At 45.8% G+C, this 23,244-nt stretch overlaps 1 protein-coding gene and 1 long non-coding RNA gene across 3 annotated transcripts in view; both read right to left on the bottom strand.

Moving 5' to 3' along the window:
• LOC119379906 (phosrestin-2) overlaps positions 1-23,244 on the bottom strand; it is a 226,556-nt gene that overhangs the window by 99,735 nt on the left and 103,577 nt on the right. The gene's annotated exons all lie outside the window — the stretch shown is intronic.
• Positions 15,116-23,244, bottom strand: part of LOC125759077 (uncharacterized) — a 96,900-nt gene continuing 88,771 nt past the window's right edge. For both annotated transcript variants that reach the window (XR_007416693.1, XR_007416694.1), the window contains exon 2: positions 15,116-15,233. This is a non-coding gene — a long non-coding RNA (uncharacterized LOC125759077). The remainder of the gene's footprint in view (positions 15,234-23,244) is intronic.

Below are 23,244 nucleotides of genomic sequence, written 5' to 3'. Positions count from 1 at the left end.
TACGTGAGACTCGTCCGGTGACCGGTACTGGTTACTTTCCGCATATTCATCGTTCGTGCTTGCGGTATGCTTCACGCTCGATTGCATTGTGCTATGACAAAATGATTAATTTACGTTGCAGTCTCTTGGCGGGGAATGCTCTTCGTAGCAGTAATTAGGAAAAAAGAAAAAGATGGAAGTGATGAGCTATGGCTGCGAAGAAAGAAAAGAAAAAGACACGTAAGATTGTAAGTGATCACAGGCTGCCCACGAGTACCAATCCTGTAAACTTCGCCCATAACAGACTCAATCCACACGTTCAGTTCTTTTGTATGTATATATCGTACTTATGTTGAGTCACAGACGCGATGCATGTTCCAAGGGGATACGGTTCTAGTTAACACGTCAGCCTAGAAAACATTCGAGACCAGAAAAAAGAGCCAAGCCTGTTTTCTGGCGCGTGAACGGGCGTCCAAGGTGAAAAGGGTCGAGACGGGTGTGCGCACAGCACAGGACTAGAGGGTGGGCGCTCGCTGTTTAAATAACTAAAGCGGGTCACGAGCTCATCTTCTGTTTCTTGCTGCTTTACGCACTGCCAAATGCGGCACGTGCGTCGAACGCCGTTTTCCTGCCACCTCGTCCGCAGCAGGGGGGTGGCGACGGCGTAAGTCCCGAATCGATGTTGCGTGCGTGCACCATGTGACAACACAGCGGCGCTTCGAAAGCATCGAAGGCAGCGGGCGCTCGCCGCGCGAAACGCTGCGGAAATGATGTGACCGGACGGACTGAAGAGACCTCCGTCCTGCGTGAGCGGGACTCACCCGTCTCGGATGCTGCTGCTGCTAGCAGCTTTGTGCGGTAAGCTGGAGGGGTAGAGAACTCGTTTGAAACGCGTCGAGTACGCACCGGCCACGGCTTCTCGTACAGTCCAAGGCAGAGCGCGATGTAAGCGGCGATGTAAAGAAGGTAATCACTCTTTGTGTGCAGCGGAAACATCGAGCTACGGAACTCGTAATTACGGCAGTGTGGCAACACATCCGTGAGTATACCTCCAGCAGATATAACAGCATTTGGAAGCAACAACCGGCCAATCGCCTTCTTCAGTCGCGTTTTTCTTAACATACGAGACAGAAGTTCACTCAAAGAAGGAGCCTTGAAGCGGGTTGCAGTGGCGAAATAAAAATGCCAATGTTTCGACAAAACACTTGTTTTTCTCATGGAAGAAACTGGGCCCATATTCACAAAAACGCAAAAAAAATAGCAAAAGAATATTGGGACATATGATTAGCGAAGCCGGTTGACCAGTGGGAAAACGCACTTACTAAAGAGAACTTCTGCGAATTCGGCCCCTGACTTTCTTGGCAGCGTTTTTATGCACGCATAGCTCGCTCTTCCCCACTTTCAATGCAAGAAGCAGAAGAGGAAGCTGGTGGGCTTAAAAGCGTAACAGTAGTTCAAGTGCTGAAAAAAAAAGAAAAAAAAGGGGGAGGGGAGAAGATGTGTAGAATAAAAGGAGGGAGCTTTGATGTTGGAATAGAATGGAAAAGAGGGAGGGGGTACTAATGTCGGGTTTCTTTTTCATTTTATTGAAGTAAGTAATGGATATCGTAAGAATTTTCCCGTATAGGAAGGCGCTGCCAAACCAGAATGCGTAGTTTTCTTTAAAAAAGCCGCAAATATGCATACTATTATGGCTAAAAATTTTCATTTAGTGAAAAAACGAGGTGCGTAAAAAAAACTTGGAACAGGAAAACAAGCAATAGAAACGGATTTCTAGCAATGTGCGCAACTTCGAAGCAAGTTGGAAGCTTAGATACGTTGGGATAGGGTAAACTGGGTGCGACAACAAATAAGTAAGGCGCGGCTTTGATAAAGTAAGAAGGAATTTACATGTAAATAAAAAAGTCACAGTTTCGCAGCAAGGGCGAGGCAATGAATGCGATAGCAACAAATTGTAGTGTCACACGAAGAACGGCAAGCAGCTCAAAACATGCCGCACGCTGCTCAAACACAAAGGACGCATAAAAAGAACACACAAAGGGCGAGCGCGAACTAACAACTGTCACAGCTCGACACTAGCAGGACGCACGAAAAGAACGCACAGATATACACAGGACGAGCGCGAACTAACTGTCACAGTTGTTATTTCAACCATCCCCTATCTTTGGCTCTTCTACCTATAGCAGCTCACTCCTTTAGCAAACATGGCTGCTACAGCGAGCGAAGTGACCTTCGTGGGGTCTATAGCTTCAACGCAAACTTTGCGGTCAAAGCACAAAACGTACAAGCGCCCCCCCCCCCCCCCCCCCCCACCGCCTTAAAAGATAAGCGCCCGAGGCCCGGCGACCACGCCCTGTATGTCAAAGTACAAGTAGCAGGCGCACATCCCAACTCCAGCGAAACACTATTTTTATAATCGGGCATCCAAGGAGCTAGGGGACCCAACAAATTTGCGAGCCGCCAGGGCGCATGCGCAGAACCCAAGGCACTCTTGGGCTCTTGCGCTCGCGTTGTCCCAAGACCCAAAAATCGAAAACTAGCGTGGGTAGCCATCGAGACGGCGCAAACGTTGCGCGGGCAACGACGCAATATGACCCGCGTCTCGCATACTTTTAAACACTTTTAATTACGCCACGTGTGGCGTTTCGTGTGTTTGACCCAAGGCCGCCTGCGTTTGATCCAACTCTCAAATGCTGCTGCTCCTCTGAACACAAGAACAGCCTAGATTAGCACAATAATTTCCCAAAACGCGCCGCTCTTGCGCACTGCCGATCAAGGAAGGCTAAGCGGAAATATCAAATGATAATGCATGAGGACAACAATGTGGAAATGCCACCTAATTTTAGTCAATCCATTGAGCAGGCTGAGTTCATGAAGGGTTGTTTTACTGCGGATTCCATCCACGTCATCAATCGCGTAATGTGGAAATCGGCTGAGTGTAACCAAACTCTCTATATGGCTTTCATATAGGATCTGAAAAAGGCATTGGATTCAGGGAAGATACCCGCAGTCGTAGAGGATATCTTGTCTCCTTTTTATATCCTATTTATATTTTCTGTCCTGTATATCCGTTCGCTTCTTTTGTGTCCGCAGTCAGACACAAAATAGGCTAACGACGATAATGATGACGATCTGTGCCCTGCGTACAGGACGGAAGCCTCTTTCAGCGATCACCAATTCAAACGATGATAATCGTCATAATATGATCATAGTCATAATAAAGCATTACATGGAGATATAAAGGGGTGCTAGTTTAAGGATTCATACTAAGTGGGTACACCTCGAGCATTGGCTCCAACCGTACTTTAAGCAAGGACGCATAGTGGGTAACCATGAATTATATTAGCAAATATCCATGAACGAACCAAGGGCATCAACGCGGCCTCTTTGCGGATCCTAGCTGATTAGGCTGTCGTGGTCGTTATGAGCGATGGTTGAGGAACGCATGTTACACAACGCTGCAAAGCAGAATTCGGAAGTGTTAAAACAGGGGAGTTGCATACTAATGTTAAAACTACTAGAACTTACTATATATGCCGGCAAACAGTAAAGGAAACGTAAAGTAAGTAAAAATTTGAAACACGGAAGTGATCTCATCTGTTTCTCTGAGTCTTCTCGTCTTCGTGTGACTTTTCCCCCCTTGCATTGTAGAGGCATGACATGGTATCACCAAAGTAACTCCGCAGACAAATACAGCGCATGCCGGTGTTCTACCAGGAACTTCTGTAACGAAACGACGGTGGACATGGAAAGCCGCTTCTCGAGGTCTGTCATCCTTCGAGCTCCCCAAAGGTTTTCAGAAGAGGCGCCTTCTGTTGGCTTCGGCTCTTTCACTCCGAAGTTCAGGATTTAATGAGCAGGAGCCCGCAACGCAAGCAGTGGCTCTCGGCTCAACGCTGACGACAGTAATTCCCCACGAAGTAGTGCACGTTTAACATTAGGTTTCAACGGCAGAACTAAACAGGTTTTTTTGGTAACTACTTACAAGTGGCTTGGACTATTAAGATTATACTTCTGATATGGGAGGTCACTAATCGAAAATGTCGAAGAGCGTAAGTACGTGTGTTAAAATGTTGCTGAATCATCAAAACTCAAGGAACATGGGTTTTGAGAACATTTGGCTTCTGAGTAGACGTGTCACGTTGTCAGTGTGACGACCGCGCATCTCAATGAGCAACTGCAGATCTACTATACAGTTACTGTATGTTCTGAAATTTTTTAGCAAGCTAACAAGCGGCGGTTAAGTGGGTGGGAGACCTAAAACTAGGAGTGAGAGGCCTACACTTTAGCCTCGGTACTACGTACGCTTTCTTCTTTTGGCATTAAAGAACACGCTGCAGTATATGACAAGAGCTATAGCGCAAGCTATATAACATACGAGGACGGCCGCTGCTTGTGTGTTACTGCGTCGCTCGTCCACAGCTTGCGCTATAGCTCTTGTCATAATAATAAAAGCACCGCTCTTATTATGACCTACCAACTATATAGCACAAGCCGCTACGCCAGTGAGGGTTGGCTCGCAGGTCATATTGATCAATGCAAAGTACTTTTACTGTGATAGCAATTATATGGACACTACGGCGCATTTTCGCCGTTGGCGTCGACGTCAGCGCGACGTCGCCGTGAGGTTACGCATAAAATCAAAATTGCGATAACATCGCCCCGCGCCCCGTGTATTCGCGCGTCGTGAGCGAGTGGAATTCCCTTCCCGTTGATGTATTTGAGTCAAATAATTTCATGACTGCCTTGACAAACCCTTTTTCTTTATGAATTTTAGTCTGTCGAAGTGTGATTTCTGCTTCTATTTAGACATTATGTTCATTTCATGTAGCATTGTTTAGACATGTTTGTGTTTTCTGTTTCTTTTCATTTTTTCTTGCTGTAATGCCCTTCCTGCTTGCGCCAAAGTATTAGCCCGCAGTATTCCTAAATAAATAAATACGTTATGTGCAAGCAGTGTGTCGGAATGGAACAAAAACCAAAAACGAAAAATGAAAATAAAAAGCGATATTTTTGACAGGAACGAAAACGTAACCGAAACTTTATCTATTATTTCGTTCCGAAGTGAAACCGACTTTTTTTCAATCGTTTTTCGGTTCACGAGAAAACTTGGCAATCCGGAACAACTGAGGTCATGCAACGTGGGCAGTTATACATATCTCAGGGTGCAGTATTAGAAATTGTGCGAAAAACGAGAACAGTGGCAACCAGAGATGTTTATATTAACGCAAGTGGACTTTTGCGCGCCTGTCACACAGGCCATCGTGGAAAGGGCATTGTCGGCGCTGAAGTTTCTTACAGCGAAAGCTGTTATGAGATAACAACAGCCGATTTTGGCGGCATAGGTATTACACCACAGTGCCACGCTGGTGCTTGTAACTCCTTCGCAAAAATGCTCTATACAGGCGTCATGTCGGGCAAGGAATCGTGTTAACATATATATATATATATATATATATATATATATATATATATATATATATATATATATATATATATATATATATATATATATATATATGTCAGCCACAGCACAAAGTGCACATAATGCCTTACAGATATGTAGCGGGTACTACGATTCTCCGTAGAATGACGAAAAAGCGCATGTGGGTGCTTCGCTACTTCAGCAAAAATACGATGATTTATGGCGTAGTGGGCACCTTGCATGTGTACTTGTATTAATTGCCCCAAGAGACTCTAGAGCGAGCTCTAGAAAGGCCGCCTTTCCAGCTTTCGCTGTGACTGTGCTGCGTGTTCCGCGCAGGCCTGGCGATCTTTTTATCAGAACAGCGGTCTCGCACATCAGAGAGTACACTCAACGACATGCTGCTTCTGAGATCGTACTCACTCCCTTGACACAAAGCATTGAGCCCACTTAAAAAGATCGTAGAGAACGGTCACCTACGCAGAACATGCTGCAAGTTTATTTTTTTTAAACGTATATACTACCATCTTGCGTATCAAGGTATTGCAGGAGTGAGTGCATACATATTTTCAATGAACCGAATAAACACTAGATGCGAAAAATAGTAAAAAAAAGCAATACCAGAGTAGGATGGTTCATTAATAAATGTAATAAGGCAACCGCTCCGCAAACTCCTCATTGGATTACTCTCGCAAGGATCCCTCAAGACCATTCCAAAGCCCAATAGTATGTGGACAAAAGGAAAAACCCGAAACAATCAATCGATGAATTCAAAGGAACAGCATTGAGATGTTGACATCTTACGGTGATAGGAATTCAAAAAAGCACAGCATACATGAGCCGGTGATGCAATAAAATCCACTTATTAGCATGAAGTACTTCAAAGAACGCATAAGATTGTTGTTAAATAAGATAGTTTTCATATGATTCACATAACTCACAAGCGCTCAGCCACACAAAAACATCAATGAAATGGAGAAGGGCAAAGGAGAAGGAAAAGAAGGCGATGTAGAAGAGGCGGAAAGGAAACAGTGAACACTGTACTACAATGAGAGGGATATCCTTCAGGAGGACGTAGTCCTTGTCCGACTTGACGAATCACGCGCGGCCTGGTGACAGATGCAACCTGTCATCGTCTCTCTATGTGCGCAAAGAGCACTGGCGCGTTCTTTCCTTCTTTTTCTCTTATCTGTTGAGAGGGAGCTCAAGTGGGGGAAGGAGGAGCTCTATTTTCACTTCTGAAGTTCCACAACGTATAACTTGCGGTAATGAACTAAAACCCTGTCTACTTGCATTCATATACTTGCCAATACACGCGTGCTTCTTGTATGCAAAATCCCAACGTGAAAGCCGCCACCACCACCGCCCACTGCATCACAGTCGGAGAGCCGAAAAGACGCAGAGGCTTTGAAAGCGGCGGCGGATGTCGCGTGGCCCTCACTGCCACCACTGCGCAGTCATAAAGAGCCGATGCAGAATGGCCCGCAATGTACATCATCGTCCACAGATGATTGCCACGACAAAAACCTACAAGTCCTCGCTGTGTTGAGGTCTCTCATGACCACGATGCGCACTCTCCTCAACGGAATGACAACTCCGTCAGCTTAATGTGCTCGGCAAGTTCTGGATTCCTTGGAGCCAGTCCTTGCAAGCCTTTTTTAACGCCTACTTCTAGACAACCGCAGAGGAAGCGATGTCAAATATTTCTCGGTTGTGACTGTCTGTGTGTGTGCGGTGAACACTGTGCGCGTATTACTTGTTCCTTCTTTCCTCCTTGCTCTCTCTATTCTTTTTTCTCCCCTTCCCCCTCCCCCGTGTAGGGTAGCAAACCGGGTGCAACCTGGTTAACCTCCCTGCCTTTCCTTCGCTTTTATCTCTCTCTCTCTCCAACGTGAAAGAATGTGAAGTATAGCTTAATAAAACATCTTTTCTTTATTCGTAAGATTTTTCATTGCTTTGTAATTTAATTGTTTCTTTATTCGTAAGTTTTTTCATTGTTTTGACGATTCCAGTTTCCGCCCCAGCAAGTTGCGCCTGCGTTGTTATTAACACTGCGAATATCACTTTGACTATACTTAATCTCGGTCGCCTGGTTCGCATGCCCTTCTCATCACATGCATGCTTGCCTGTTTTTACGCATTTTGTCTTTGCCTCCGACGTTAGCACCAAGATGACTATCAAGGTAAAAATATGACAAAAGAAGAAGCGCACAGTACATGTTCCGTGGCTTTCTGATGCGTTAACGCGGTCCGAGGCAGCCAGGCGAAGTTTTTTTCGCCTCCGAGCGAACGACATAGGAGAGAAAGTGTGTTTACTTTGAAGGGACTTAGCTCTAAACAGGTATCAGAGAGCTAGAGGCTGGCGGTCCAATTAATTTCTTTAACTTTTTATGTCTTGGTCAGTGTTGAAATACACCAAAGAAAACTGTTGGCTATAGCTGTTCAGTTTACTGGATGTTGACACACAGATCGCAACTGACCGCACACTTGGCCTAAGTCTGGAATAGACAACTTAAAAAAAAATATCTTTACAGAAGACTTAGTGTATGCATGCAGCGCAGCCAGCAAAACGTTTTGTTAACGCTGGAGCGGCTTTTGCTTAGATTGTCGAATCATAGGTTGCAAAAAGAGTATTATAATAAAATGTGGGGTCTTACGTGCCGAAACCACGTTCTGATCATGAAGCGCACTGTGATTGGAGCTCGGATTAATATTGTCTCGCAAACGTATGTAGGACCATTATCCGTTTCAACCAGCGAGAAGTGAACCTCGTCCCGAAAAGCTTTGATCCGGTAGATCGGATTGATAAAAAGGAATATTCAGGATCTCGTGGGTAAAAAAGAGGTTTGTCGAATATTCGGTGTTGCAGAAAGTTAGCTCAAATTGTTGGTTCTATCGCACGTGTACCGACGTCACATGCGAAGACAAACACTTAATATTTTATGAGATAGTGCACTGCTTATTAGATGACAGAAAATATGACCAGGACTTCATTTATGCTTTGTTTTATAGTTCTCTCGTCGCTTGTAACCGCAACATCGTATACGTGCAGTATATCTTGCTTGTCCTCGTTTTGTTGCGCGCCGTAGGGGCATCCATTAGTGCTACCAGCTTTTGTTTTTTTTTTCCAGCGAGGACGGCTGCGTCGTTAGTCGGCCATTATAGTTATGGAAGGTCAGTTGCCAGCTCGCAAAGTTCACGTAGTACGTGAAGCCATGAATGTTGCACATTGGCCGCCATGACTACGACTGGCGCTGGCTCCCAGGGTTACACAAACATAAATGCCCAAGAAATGGGATGAGATGCTGTGGATTGCATCCCACAGGCGGCACGTTGCTTTCCGGTCCGCTTTTGTGCCCCTTTGGTCCGCTTCGATTAACAAATGCAAATAACGCCCGCATGCTTTCCTTGGTTGTGTCCGACAAGAAACGGGCCTCTCGAGCAAACGTGCCCTCCGCGGCGGAAACCCATGGACGGCAATGCGGGTGCTTGGAGATCGGCGTAAACACGTGCTCGCAGTCAAAGGACATGTGAGTTTTGTCGCGGGGTTTTCTTGGATTCTGCCGCCTTTTGGTTCAAATGCTACCTTCGTGACACTTGCGCCTGTATTTAGTGACGCCTGTCTGAGTTATCGTGCCTGCTTTCGTGGCGCTCCTGGCTGCGCAATCACCGACGGAGACAAAAGATACGATGCCGTGACCACTTTCATTGCTGCTGTTCGACCTACGGACGCTAATTCTGAAAGTGTGTCGGAGAGTACATACTATAACAATGTCAAATAAATATGTCCATATCGTATCAAGCCATGCCTATGGAGTTTCTGTCTATGCAATGTCTGCACGCTAATCGCATTGACTCCTTTAGTTATTCTGAGATGGGTTCTGCCACATTTTAGAGCGCAGACCTTAGGCGCCCGTTCCTGCGTTGAGCGGCGTCGCCGTTGTCGTCGGCGTAACCGATAGAGCGAACGAGGACGAAAGAAAGTGAAAGAGAGACTGCCCCAAGAATTTTTCCACCATGAGAGCCAGCGAGCCGCTCTATTGGCGTCTGCAATGCCTCGTGCCTGCTCTCGCTTCTTGTGACAGCGCAACGCATGCTTCTCGCGTACGGGGATAGTCCGGCGCAGCGTTCGCGTCAGCCAGCGGCGGCGGTAGTTGGCGACGCCACGTTCACCACGTTACGTTGACGCGAAAGCAAGCATTCTAGACTCACTCGCGCCGCGTCGCCTTGACGTATACGCACATTTGCTCAAATTATCGCAAAATCAAAACACCTTAACAGCTGCGCTCAGAATTCGCTTTAGGCAGTATCGTAACCTTCGGTGACTTTTTTTTGTTTGTTTTATTAACACACCGTTATGTCGTACTTATAATTTCCGAAGTCATTTTGGCACATAACTACCACAAAATGGATGATTTTGCGATGAAACCCTATTTTTAATAACCTTGAGAAGAAAACTGGGCTTTCTAGACCAAAAAAAAAAAAAAACGCTTCGCATTTTAAGGAAACAGTTCTGAGTCCCGTGCCTTCCCTAATTTTGAGTGCAATACGCAGTTACTGTATGGTGCAACTGACGCCAAACAAGCGAAAGTTCTTTCTTATTGTCGAAATGCCGCAGGTATAAAATTTTCTGTCTGACGCACTTTATCTCACAATTGTACTCGTGGGATCCTTGCCGTTTTTATTACATACTATGTAATTAGGAAACATAATAGAGGAAAGTTTGCTAGCACAGCGAGATTTCAAGCGGTGAAATGAGCGGCTGCACACGGCAAGGAGGCGCCGTTGTCCCTGATGACGGTTGTTTCGTTCGAAGCACGGCTGAGAGCGCTGCAGGTATAGCGCACGAGCGCGGTCGTGTGGTTTTGCTCCGTATTTCGCGGGCTTTCTTTAAAAGCCAGAAAAAATTACCACGCAGCATGTACGCTGCCGCAAAAAGTTGGGTCGGTCGTTTTTGAATGCCCTCTACAACGTAACAAAACGCATTTGGCCCTGAAGCGAATATTAAAAGTTTTGCATAATTGATCTTAGTTAATTAACTAATTCAGCGCAATATAAAAATACCCTAGCGAGCGCCGCATGACGGCAAACAATATGCCGTTGGTCTAATTCAGTTGCGGTTAACAATTTTTTTAAATACCTGGTTCTAGTTAAGTGAAACACCCTGAATAATGATCTCATGTCGCTGATTAGTTTCGTTTCTTCTTTTTTACTTATCACCTACCATAACAGCGCATGGCAAAGGTACATTTCACCTGTACATGTTGAGTGGCACCCTCAACCTTCTGACAGCCTGAACTAGGGGCAGACACAGCCAGAAAAAGTGGCTGCTGGCTATCTGGGGACGGTTTGTAAGTGCATAAGCCTGACGGAATTACGTCAGTGTAAAGAGGTGGGGAACAAATGCATGGTGTGTGATCACTGCTATGCCATGCTGGTTGTTCGCTATATAACGGTTACAAAACTTGTCCCATCTGATCTCCGCACACGTAAATGTGGAAACAAAAACTCTCACTCATGCTCCTCTGATGACCGACTATTCGCCTTATTTGTTGCCACTCGGCTTGACGTACTGAATAAGCAAGAAACTAAAAAAATATATATATTATGAATTGCTTCTTAATTGAGCGTTTGGACATAAATCAGCACGTCAAGTACAATCGTTCGAAAAGTTTGCGATGTTCAGTTCTTCCCGCATCTCACTTTGCCGCGCGTCAATAAAGATATGTGTGTCCGTACCAACGTGAAACAAAGTCCGCTCGCGAGTGAATCGAAAAACGAAAAACGGAATTTTCCAGTGACATGGCCTTCGTCGATCGTCCGACTGTCATTTTGTTCCCTCCATCTTCGGGCTTCAGAACCAAAGACAGATTGTCGTATATTCATGTATACATATGGCAGGTTGCTCTTAAGGGGCGCGTTCTTCAACTGTTCCTTTTGTTTTGTTCGCCCGTACGGCAAATTCTTTAAGGGTTTTGGGACAGCCTTCACGTTTTGTTCGGTTTGTTCCGAGGGAAAGCGTATAGTAAAGAAAGGACAGGTATACGAAGCCGGAAAGAGACGTTCGTGCACACGCCCTGTCAAACGTATATTCTGTCCCGAGAAATGAATAGCTGCGACAGACCGGGCACATGCAGCTTCGCTGCCTTTCCTTGACCTCCCTGTGGCGTGTACGCGCCGGGCTTCATTCGAACACACTCGCCGCTTTGAGCGGGCGATGCGCTTTAATGCGCAGGCGCACTTTCTCTTTTATGCTTCCTGTCGCTCACATCGTCGGCGCAGGCTCCGTCCCTCCCGAGGCGCCCATTATTGCCGCAGTTGATCTGCGCGCGGTGCTCAGAGGAAAGCGCCGATGGATCCCCATGGTGAGGGGAAGCCTGTCGTTTGGGGACTCGCAGTGCTGTCACCGGGATCTCGGTCTCTTCGATGGAGGTGGCACGAAACGTCGAGTCCTCGGGAGGACGATGACCGAAGAGAACCCTACCTTGGAAACCAAGCGCCATTCTACATTGGAGCAGGTATAGCGCTGTCGGGAGAAGACAAAGTTATGATTCTCCCGCAAAGAACAGTACGAAAGAAAGCCAAAAATATTGCCATGTTTGCAACGTTATGGTATTTAACAATTCAAGCGGTTATACTTCCCGAGGAAGCGCTGCAAGCTCAAGATTGCAAGTTCAGTCTAATTGGTGATCATGTATGCCAGGTGCTTCTCAGAAGACGGCCAAAATAATTGAGCAAGTTAGGGCAATATTGGTATATTTCAAAGAGAAAAAAAAAACAACAGAAAACTGAGTTATCGGGAGCGGTGGACTTCAATAACCAAGCTGTCTGTTTACATTTCCTGACTAATCGGCCAAGTGCGCTATTTACCCTTTTTAATGAGAACAGTTACACGGTCGCTGACAACTCAAAGCTCGTATGGTACACTGACGAGGTGTTCCCATACAGGTTTGCAAATAACACAGAAAGTGCTCATCCTAGCTGTGCAGGACAAAAAATATTTCTCACTTTTTTTCCTGCGAAACTGAAACGGAGAGCTTGAGAAGGGCTGAAAACCGCATGTAAAAGAAACTTCAGCTGCTCATACAAGCCGAACCATCTCTCCTATTTCGACGTGTTGTTTATAGCCGCGTTCTTGGGCTCACCATAGCGGCAGCACACCGGAACATTGACCATCATAAGTTTCGCAAGTGTCAGTTGGGACGACCTGGAATGACATGAAATCTGTATTTCTCTCTTCACAAAATACAGAAAGAGGGCGGGCGTAAGGCTAAAAGCCGCATGCAGCGGCTTAAGAAAACCCCATTACGTCCCACATTACAGTGTGGCGAGAAAACAGCCTAGCCTTGAGCCCCGCCACGGTAGTCTAGTGGTTACGGCGCTCGATTGCTGACCCGAAGGTCGCGGGATCGAATCCCGGCCGCGGCGGCTGCATTTTCGATGGAGGCGAAAATGTTTGAGGCCCGTGTACTTAGATTTAGGTGCACGTTAAAGAACCCCAGGTGGTCGAAATTTCCGGAGCCCTCCACTACGGCGTTTCTCATAATCATATCGTGGTTTTGGGACGTTAAACCCCAGATATTATTATATTAGCCTAGCCTTGACTGCGTACAGAAATTCAGAAAATATCGATACGCATTCTGAATTTTGCAAATGTACAGAGTAAAAAACAGCAGATCCCACGCAGTGTGGGAATCGATGTAATGCGAAGCAGCCAGCAAAGAGCTGCATACATCGTCTTCTTTGTCATTGAGGGTAATGAAGTCATTCATGTCGTGACACCTAGTTCGCCATATATCACGAGGTTGTCCTACATGCATGCGTGTACAATATGGTATATGCCATGCTAATGAAACATATATTAAATGCGAAGCATTTTCTGCTACATATATGGGATGCGTGACCTGCTATTTATGTTCGTGATGCACTCCTGTCATGCCATACCAATTTAGGTATATATCCAGTTAACAAAATGGCCACGAGTGCACCATGACCGTGGCGTCTAAATCATACCTACATGACATGCATGCCATATGATTTTCGTGTTACCACCTGTTATTTAAAGTTCGCCACACAGACGTCGCGCAATACCAATTTTGGTCTATATCAAGCTAGCGAAACGGCCCCCAGCGCACCATGAGCGTGGCACGTATGTCACGCTGCGGATGACATGCGTGTCATGATTTTCATGTTACCACCTGTTATTTGTGTTCGTCACACAGTCACGCCGCGCACTACAAATTTTGATGTATATCAAGCAAGCGAAACGACCGCCAGCGCACCATGAGCGTGGTACGTAAGTCATGCTGTACATGACAAGCGTGTCATGATTTTCATGTTAACTCCTGTTATTTGTGTTCGTCACACAGTCACGTCGCGAGATACCAATTTTGGTGTATGTCAAGCTAGCGAAACGGCCGCCAGCGCACCATGAGCGTGGCACGTAAGTCATGCTGTACATGACATGCGTGTCATGATTTGCACGTTAGGACCTGCAGAGTCACGCCATACCAATTTTGGTATACAGCAAACTAACGAAACGACCGCAAGAGCACCAAAACAGTGGCATGTAAATCATGCCTTTCATGACATGGATATCATGATTTTCGTGTTATGACCTGTCATTTATGTTCGTCATAATGTCATGTTTCGTCATACCAATATTGGTGTAAATCCAATTAACGAAACGGCCAGGAGGAGAAGGAGAGAAAGGAAAGGCAGGGATGTTAACCAGTCTAGAAGGACCGGTATGCTACCCTACACTGGGGGAAGGGATGGGGGAGATATAGAGAGAGAGAGAGAGAGAAGGAGAGCACGCACGCACAATGAGTCACACACATCTCACGGTCATCATAACGACGTTAGTCTATAAGCGACGGTAGAGCACAAAGTCGTAGGCGGCTAGATAGATAGATAGATAGATAGATAGATAGATAGATAGATAGATAGATAGATAGATAGATAGATAGATAGATAGATAGATAGATAGATAGATAGATAGATAGATAGATAGATAGATAGATAGATAGATAGATAGATAGATAGATAGATAGATACGCTCAATGTCGCAGAAGTTCGCTAAATACATACAATAGGGATCACTACGAACTGAGAAACAAATCGTTAGGCAGAGCGAACGGATAAGATGAAATTTCCTGTCGCATCAGAGCTTTTCCAGGAAACCTCGCGTAGCTTACTGCAGAAACGAGTGTTCTTCGAGGGGGCGGATTATTTGCGGCTAACTCTATGTAGCCACGTAGAACGTCGTTCTTCGACGTTTTTCCCGTACGGAATCGGAATGCAAAAATAACCGAGATTCCCAGATCACGTTCAGTTTCTTGCGTCTGCACGGCGCTTTAGGAAAGCGACGAAATAGTCTATAGGGACTGTGGTACTGCTCCATGCCCGGCCATGCTGCGCGTTCAACGCGCGCGCGCTCAATGCGCTTGGAAGGGATATGGCAGTGCGAGGTCACGTGATGCGAGCAAGCCAATCGCATCAGCGGCGGCGCGCGGAAAACAGATGCGATACTCTGAAAATTTTCCAGTGACTCTAGGCGCGTTCGCATGTAGTTATGATGTATTTTTTAAGATATCGCACGCTTTCATCAAATGGCGTAAAAAGTTTTTTTTTTTTTAATGGGCGGTTATCTTTACATACATAAAAAAACTATGACGTTTCTCAACACGCGTTACAACTTTTCTTTTGAGTGTTTCTCTTTTTTTTTTAATATCTGGGGTTTAACGTCCCAAAACCACGATATGATTATGAGAGACGCCGTAGTGGAGGGCTCCGGAAATTTCGACCACCTGGGGTTCTTTAACGTGCACCTAAATCTAAGTACACGGGCCTCAGACATTTTCGCCTCCATCGAAAATGCAGCCGCCGCGGCCGGGATTCGATCCCGCGACCTTCGGGTCAGCAGTCGAGCGCCATAACCACTAGACCACCGTGGCGGGGATTGAGTGTTTCTCGCAATAGTTATGATTCAAAAAGGTAACCATTTAACCCATCATTAGCGTAGCACATAGGGGAAAACATTCTATGAGCTATGCTACCTGATAAGTGTTAATTTATAGTTAAAAGCGTTAATAGTTAAAGGCGTATAATGCAATGTGGTTTGAACACCTCTTTCCATCGTTTCTCCTGGAGCGTTTCTGTTCTGCGTCCCTGCAGGCGAAATCAGCTGATTGAATGTGAAATTTGATGCCGATTATCTCGTCACATATGCACTAAAATAGAATCAAGCAAAGGGAATTTTTCTTCAAGTATGATTCTTTTTACTTTTTAGATATATTAACTTGTGCGGTAATCGTGATAGCAAAACTCATAATTAAGAAGTTGTGGGAAATTTCGCGCTTCATGACTTTAATTGTTTGCACGAAAGAAGGAGAATTGTTCGAGGGGCTCGGTTCCTTGCTATAGACCCGACTAATGAAGCCAACAGACAGTTAAGCCGAGGATATCATAGGGGACATTCTTTGTTGTGTTCAATCGTAGTGTAATGATAATGACCTAAATTGAAAGGTATTAAAGTGAACGAAAAAGCACCCTTTCCGTCGGTGGGATCCGAACCCACAACCTTTGAATTACGCGTCCGATGCTCTACCAATTGAGTTACGACGGTGGTCGCCTGCTACCTCGTGCCGAGACACGTGCCGCGCGACGCCCTTAGGGATGGTCGATTAAAATTTTTAATCGATTAATCTTTAATCGTTAACCGATTTAGCCTTTAATCGATTAATTGCCTTCGGTCGAATCCTTTAATCGATTAATCGATTAATCGACATCTTTAATGGGTGCTTTAAAACCGATATCTCTTTGTTTGAGAGGCATCGTTCGTGTTTAATATGGGCCCAAATCTTTTCATTAGACGCGCTGACGATCCAAAATTCCCACTTTTGAAAGTGTCGACGACGGGCCCCTTGTGTGCAGTGTGCGAAAATTCACACTTTCGCACACTGGACATAAGGGGCCCGTCGTCGTTGGTTGATGTCGCGGATTCAAGCATCTGTGGCTATCATCCCTGGACTATTCGGCAGCAGGTCGTATTTTCTCAAAGCCTGCCTACTCGAGCTCATCGAAACCGGAGGCGCGTTCGGGGACCTCACTGGTTGGAAAGTCGTAGTTGAAACATGCAGTGTGGCGGAGGGTGAGGAAATTCCGAGAAAGGTAAAAGAGAGACGAGGAGAAATTAAATAAGACGCTCGGTCTAGTAAGCAAGTCATCTATTCTCGGTTTGTCGGTTAGCTATTGTGGAAGCCCTACATAATACTATAATTGCGGACTGACACGACCTTTTTCTTGAGGTCACCTATGCAGAGATTACACAGAAATATACTGGCCTCAAACAGACCATCCGTACAGGCAACTGCGGGAAATAGAAGGAAAGAAGATGACATTTAGGGGCTCGTTTTTCTTTGTTAGGCACAATAATAATTAGAACTAAGAGACAATATTGCCAAGAAAAAGTATAGGGGGTGTTATTTGTAATAATTGGGATATAAATCTGAAGAAAGTGAAGTGGACGGAAAGATAACTTGTCGCCGGAAGGGACCGAACCTGCGACCTTCGAATTACTTTTAGGGGCTCGTTTTTCTTTGTTAGAGATTATATTAATTAGAACTAACAGACAATAATGCGAAGGAAAGTATAGGGGAAGTTAACGGTGTATGACAAAGAAAAACGGGCCCTTAAAAGTCACTTTCGTTCCCTCATTCATAGCGAGGGTCTCGTTCTGGCAGACTTGGTGCCTTCAGATAGTATGCGAGGGATTATTGGTCAGCTGCCAGCTCGTAAAAAAAAGGTCACTTGCTACGTGACGCCAAAAGGCAGAAAAAGAGTGTTCCACACTCGCCGCCATGGCTATGATCCGCGCTGACTAACACTCCTAGGTTTAAATGCACATGTGTACCCTATGAAGTGGACGGGGTATGACCGCCGCCGTAGCTCAGTGGTAGAGCATCGGACGCGTTATGACAAGTGTGTTTCCTTCGGTCCTGGTGGCAGCTTCACTCGTCGTCTGCATCAGAGAGTCGCAGTTTCCCAAGTTCGCAAGCTCGGTCCCTGCCGGCGGCAAGTCATCTTTTCGTCAATTTTACTTTCTTCGCATTGATATCCCAATTATTACAAATAACATCCTCTATACTTTCCTTGGCATCATTGTGTGTTAGTTCTAATTAATACTGCGGGAAATAGAGTGACATGAGTTTCTGCCTCCCGGCTAGAAAAAACAGCAGCTGCGCCAGTATACTCCGCAGGTTTCACCTGATCTTTGCCGCAACACGGCGCCAGTCACACCTTTTGAATTGTGCGTACATCCTGAACTGTGAGCGCTATCTAGTGTACCAGACATTACAACATAAATTGCGCGACTGTCCTTTCTTGTCACAACAGAAGACGGGGGCCTCTAGCTGAAAGCTGTATTTCTTCCTAAATATGCGACCATACAGTATTACTAAGTGCTACAAGGTCACTTCTTCAATAGTAATGCAATGGATGCTAGACGTTCGGTAAACCGGCGCGTAAAGTTGCGGATTACATAAAGGGTCTATAAGGGCCTTTTCACAATTCGCGAGTGCGCATTCCTGCACTACATTTTCTCTCAACTAATGGCAGCAACTTTCGTGCTTCAAGAGAAGACGAGGTTGTAGTTGCACGTGCTGGCGTTAGTCTATTATCCGTGTTGGTGTCAAGAGAGCCGAGTTTACACTTTCCGCGTCCCAGCGCAAGCAAACCACGCTTGAACACTCTGTTTGAAGAAGTGACTAGCTGCCACTAATTGGGCTAACTGCATCGTAGGAAAGTTAGCTCAACAATTATGAAAATGGTATATACCCTATAAGACGGACAGTTGGGCTAGTTGGTATACAGCAAATGAAAGATGGTTACTAGCGTCGCTGTCCTCTTTACGCTAGCAAACGTATCTTATTATGTATATATGGATTACCTAATCATCTCCCCATCATCGTATACTTCATCACTCTTTTTGCCCCGTTGCGTTTTCCCCGGTGCAGAGTAGCAGGCAGGGGCGTACTAGCTCAGGCCACCCTCTCTGCCTTATATAATACATTTTCTCTCTCTGTTTCATTGGTAAACAATATTTTATTTGCTAAAGAGTAAAACAGAACGGCACTAAGAACCAGTGAGCAAATAAGCAGTGCATATTACAATGCCGCACTTACACAAGAAACGAGTAAAATCCGAGGGTTGAATAAAATACAAAGAAAGTTGCGATCGACACTACAGGTGACGAAAACTACTCGTTTACCAAATGTAAGCAGACATGCGTTTATGCGGCAACACGTTGAAACAGCGCGACAAAAAACAAACACGAACAAAAAAGTTACAAGACGATGCGCTGGCACGTATGAAATTTACAGAAAAGAATAAACTTCTCTTTTGAAAGTTGGCGAATCCACGTGCTGCTTACTTTCTCCCTTTTGTTTTGTTTCATGGGGTTGCTGATCCGAACTACATGCTTTTTTCTACTGAGCGAATAAATGTCAGTTGCCCGAGATGCTCGGGCGACAACCAACACCTCCTTTGGGTCGCCAAACATCCAGCATGCGAAAAAAGGCGCTCGGATTCTACTGACATTGCAGGAATTGGCAAATACTCCATTGCAACGTCAAACACATGATCTAGGCCAGTTCGCATGTTGGGCCGATTCTCAAGTGGGTTCGGATTGGTGCGGCGATCGACTACAGGGTTACTATAGTATGTCTTGAACTGAGAAGGCATTTAGTTCATCGGATCGTACTCCAGTGCAACGCAATTGCGTAGAAGTGCGCGATCGACGGCATCCCAAATAGAACCAGAAAAAGTAGTTGTATTCGGCTTTGCAACTTCTTGCGTCTAAGGATAGCGTTCAGGGTCTGCGTCTCAGGATAGCGCGCCTCGCAGTCATGCGCTCCGGCCAAGGGGCGAGGTTAGGGGCGGGAGTGGGTGATGCCGTAATCGATTAATCGAATAGTTTTAATCGATTAATTCAATTATTCGAAAGGCACAAATCGATTATGATTATTCGATTAATTGTGAATCTTTAATCGATTAATCGATTAATCGTTCATCGATTTTACCATCCCTAGACGCCCTCTGGCCAAAAGAGTGTTCCACACTCCCCACCTTGGCTACGAGTGGCGCTGGCTAACACTCCCACATTACACGCACAGAAATACCCAACAATGTGGATGTCGTAGCTCAACCGGTGGAGCATCGGACGCGTAATTCGAAGGTTGTGGGTTCGGATCCCGCCAACGTAAAAGATACTTTTTCGTCCGCTTTAATTCCTTCTAATTTAGGTCATAATCATTACACTATAGTTAAACACAACAAATTATGTCTCCTATGCTTTTCCTGGCTTAACTGTCTGTTCGTTTCATGATTTTAATTTTTATATAAATAAAAATAAAATCTATATTTATAAAAATGAAATCGCCGCCATGGCAAGATGTGTGTACCCCCTTTGCGAGTTTTCTGGATTTACGCCATTGCTGTCCACGACAGCACATAAGCCAATTTGGAATAAGATCCTACCTGCCTAGCACTGTGTATTTCATAAAATTTCATAAACTTGTAAAGACCATCATGTATAAATGACGTGTCGTAAGGACCAGTCAAGTGATTGTTAATAAAACATAATTGCAGTGGCACATATCGGTACACCTCGGTGGTTATGGTTTTCTACCACCTCAGCCGAAGGTTCTAATATAATCATAATTGCTGGGATTTTACGTGCCAAAACTGTGATATAATTATGGAGCACACCATAGAGGGGACCTCTGGATTAATTTCGACCACCTGGGGTTCTTTAATGTGCCCATAAATCTAAGCACGCGGGTAATCTTTGCATTTCGCCGCCACAAAAAAATTAGCGCAGCTTGCACTAAGTCGCGCAAGGCTGAGTAACAGCAGAGCTGGTGGGCACCTAGCTGGTCCTGTCTTGGCTAGGCTTTTACCCTCTCACATCTCTCTTTCCCAACCCTCGCTATACTATACTATATATGGTTATCCTTGCTATCTTTTTTTCCCTGCATTTTTTGTGTATGTTTCTTTTTATCTCTCTCTCTATTTCCTTCTCTGTCATCTCTTTTTTCTCTCTTTCTTCCCTTCCTTTCTCCATTTTTATCTTTCTCTTTCTTCTCTCTCTCGGTGTACTCGTTCTCCTTTCCTTCTCCGCCTCACCTTCGCATCTGTCCTCCTCACCCTCACTTAACTTTCTCACCCCTTTGCAATACTATACAAGGCTATGATATGCTCTTCTAGTGTGCCTGTATAGCCGAGTGGTTACGACGCTCGCCTTCGGATCGTGGGTGCGCGGGTTCGAATGTCGGCAAGAAATTTTTTTCGCCGAGAATTTCTGTAAGGTTGCGCTCGATGTGACTCCCCCCCCCCCCCTTACTTCCACACACATTCCTGAGCTGAAGTGGGCTGAAAAATTTCCGAGCTCACTCCCCCGCTCCTTCCACGGAACTGCATGCCCGGTTTGGGTAGCTGTCAATGACCGCAGGCAATGAGGAATCATTTGAAGAGAGGGGATAAAAGGAGCGTCCGGGTCTTTTGCCAACTACGAGAGCTTGCCGGCTGGATACCTTTTTTCGAAGGCGAGTTTACTTTCCCATACAATTATCCTGTATGCAGAGACGGCTCTAAGCGTGAAGCTCACCAAATGCTCGTACAGACAACTTTATTGGATCCTGAGGAGTTACTGACCCCCTAGTGGGAAGTCGTTGTAACCGCTGGCCGCGCCCACATGGACAGAACACCGTGACGCTCTGCCCTTTCCTGGGCCCTCTGGATAGCCTGGATTTGCTTTCGGAGTGCCGTGCTTCTGATGGCCTCCTCCCATTCGGCTTCGCTGGAGAGATATATTATTTTGATGTTAAAGTCAATTTTCCCATGGCGCACCTACCGACATCGACACCAGCTTGACGTCAGGCTACAGTACTAATTCTGTTGACTTCACGCAGCAGTCTGGCTAGTTGTGATGACGTCAGGTACCAACGCTTCCAAGATGGCCGCTTGTGCGCCATCAAAACATTCAAAATGGCTGCTTGTGTGTCACCAACGGAGTCACGGTGCGGAGCGGCCGTGGAAACGTCACTATATATTGTGCGAGTACGTGACGAGAAGCTAATACCGTGTCGTGACGTCAGGGTACAGTAGGAATCGAAACTAGATTTTAAAACATGCTGTAATTACTTTTTCAGGGTGCACTCGCGCTTAGCACTACATTTTCTAGGCTCTTGAGCGCTTGGCCTTTCATTTGACGCAAAAAAAACGACAACTGAAAATTTTCGTGTCAGTACCCCTTTAAGCCCCACTGCGTGTCATTCTTATTTTGCTGCAATTTGCTTTGTAAATAGCTCTGTATATAAAGTTGGTGTTCAAAACGCCCAGCGGGTCTTCCTCCGGAGCAACGCTTCGAAGACAGCGGCGATCTCCATTGCGAAGCTCGGGCCCGGCGTTGCTTCGCCACAAAGAGCCTGCCCGAATTCTTCCCAAGTTCGGACCAAATTGACTATTTCTCTCTTTCTATCTCTCTCTTTATCTCTCTGTGTTCTGGGAGCGAAGAGGAAGGCGATGAAGAAGAGGACGGAGATGGCGCGTGCCGGTTCATGATGATGACAATTTTCCATCTTCGACACACGGCGAACCTCGGGTATAACAGCTCTGCTGTCAAATGCGACCGCCGTGGCCGGGGATCGAACCCGCGCACTCGAGCTTAGCAGTCGGACATCTTACGTGAAGCTACCATGGCGGGTGGTTAAGCCGCAGGTTGAGTTCCACTCCCGTTACGTCGTTTGAATACGCAGAAATGCAAAAACGTTAAGGTACTATGATTCGAAAGCATGAACGTTCCGTGACCTCAGGTGGCCGAAATGAACCAAGGCCCCGTAGTATGGCGCTTCTTCTGGCCCCTGAGATGAATTAGGACATCAATCATAAATCGCACCACCCTAATGGAATTGGCCTGGGAGTGTTTGTCGCGGTTTCCTTCGCAGACCGGACATGCGAAGCTACTGTACACTCTTAATCATGTCCTGCTTAAAGTTGCAGTTTATAGCCCGGAAACGAGACGAAAAATCTAACGCCTATAGACTGTTTGTTTAGCCGGCACAACCTGTAGCCGGCGCCGCCCGTAGCCGTCCCGCGGCGTAGTAGTTTTCTCAGCGGCTCATATCATAGGCGGGACTCAAATAGGCCGGAGATTTTTCGTCTCGAATCCCGGCTATACTCGGCGACAACTTTCCTTGACAGCACTGTGGAAGCTACAGAACCGAAGTGTATGCCTGCTACCGCGCCACGAAATAGTACTTACGTTTACTGATAATTTTCTCGTTTTTCTTGCTGAAATAAATGTTGCTTTATTTATTATGAGACTGAAACAGTTGCGGGAAGTCGTAGGTCAAATACAGTTATTGTTCACCTCGCAAGAATGCCTTCCTTTTCTTTCCATTTCTTAGACAGCACCACCTTTTCAGCATGCCCGTTTTCCAAAGTAAACATGGCGTCCGTGACGTAGTGGGTCAGTGTGCGGCCGCAAACGCACCGTTTAGTTCTCCAAGAAAAATGTACTCGTAATATGACACTAAAATGTACTCTGAACAATCGAAATGTCTCTCCCGTTCACATTCCCTTCACATTTTTCGTGAATATGTTTTCTAAACGCGTTAACGATGCGAGCGAGCAAAACCGAAATCAGCCGCAAGCTGCCGTACTACTTGCGGAGCAACACGAATGTGCGGAAGCCCCGCCTCCGTAGCCTTCGCTCCAATGTCAAGATAAGTTGTCGTCGAGTATAGTTAAGAGGCCGGCTATGGAGATCTCCTCGTTCCG

The sequence above is a fragment of the Rhipicephalus sanguineus genome, chromosome 1 (genome assembly GCF_013339695.2).
Source record: "Rhipicephalus sanguineus isolate Rsan-2018 chromosome 1, BIME_Rsan_1.4, whole genome shotgun sequence".
NCBI lineage: Eukaryota > Metazoa > Arthropoda > Arachnida > Ixodida > Ixodidae > Rhipicephalus > Rhipicephalus sanguineus.
The sequence above is the reverse complement of the archived record's forward strand: the minus strand, read 5'-3'. Positions and strand labels throughout refer to the sequence as shown.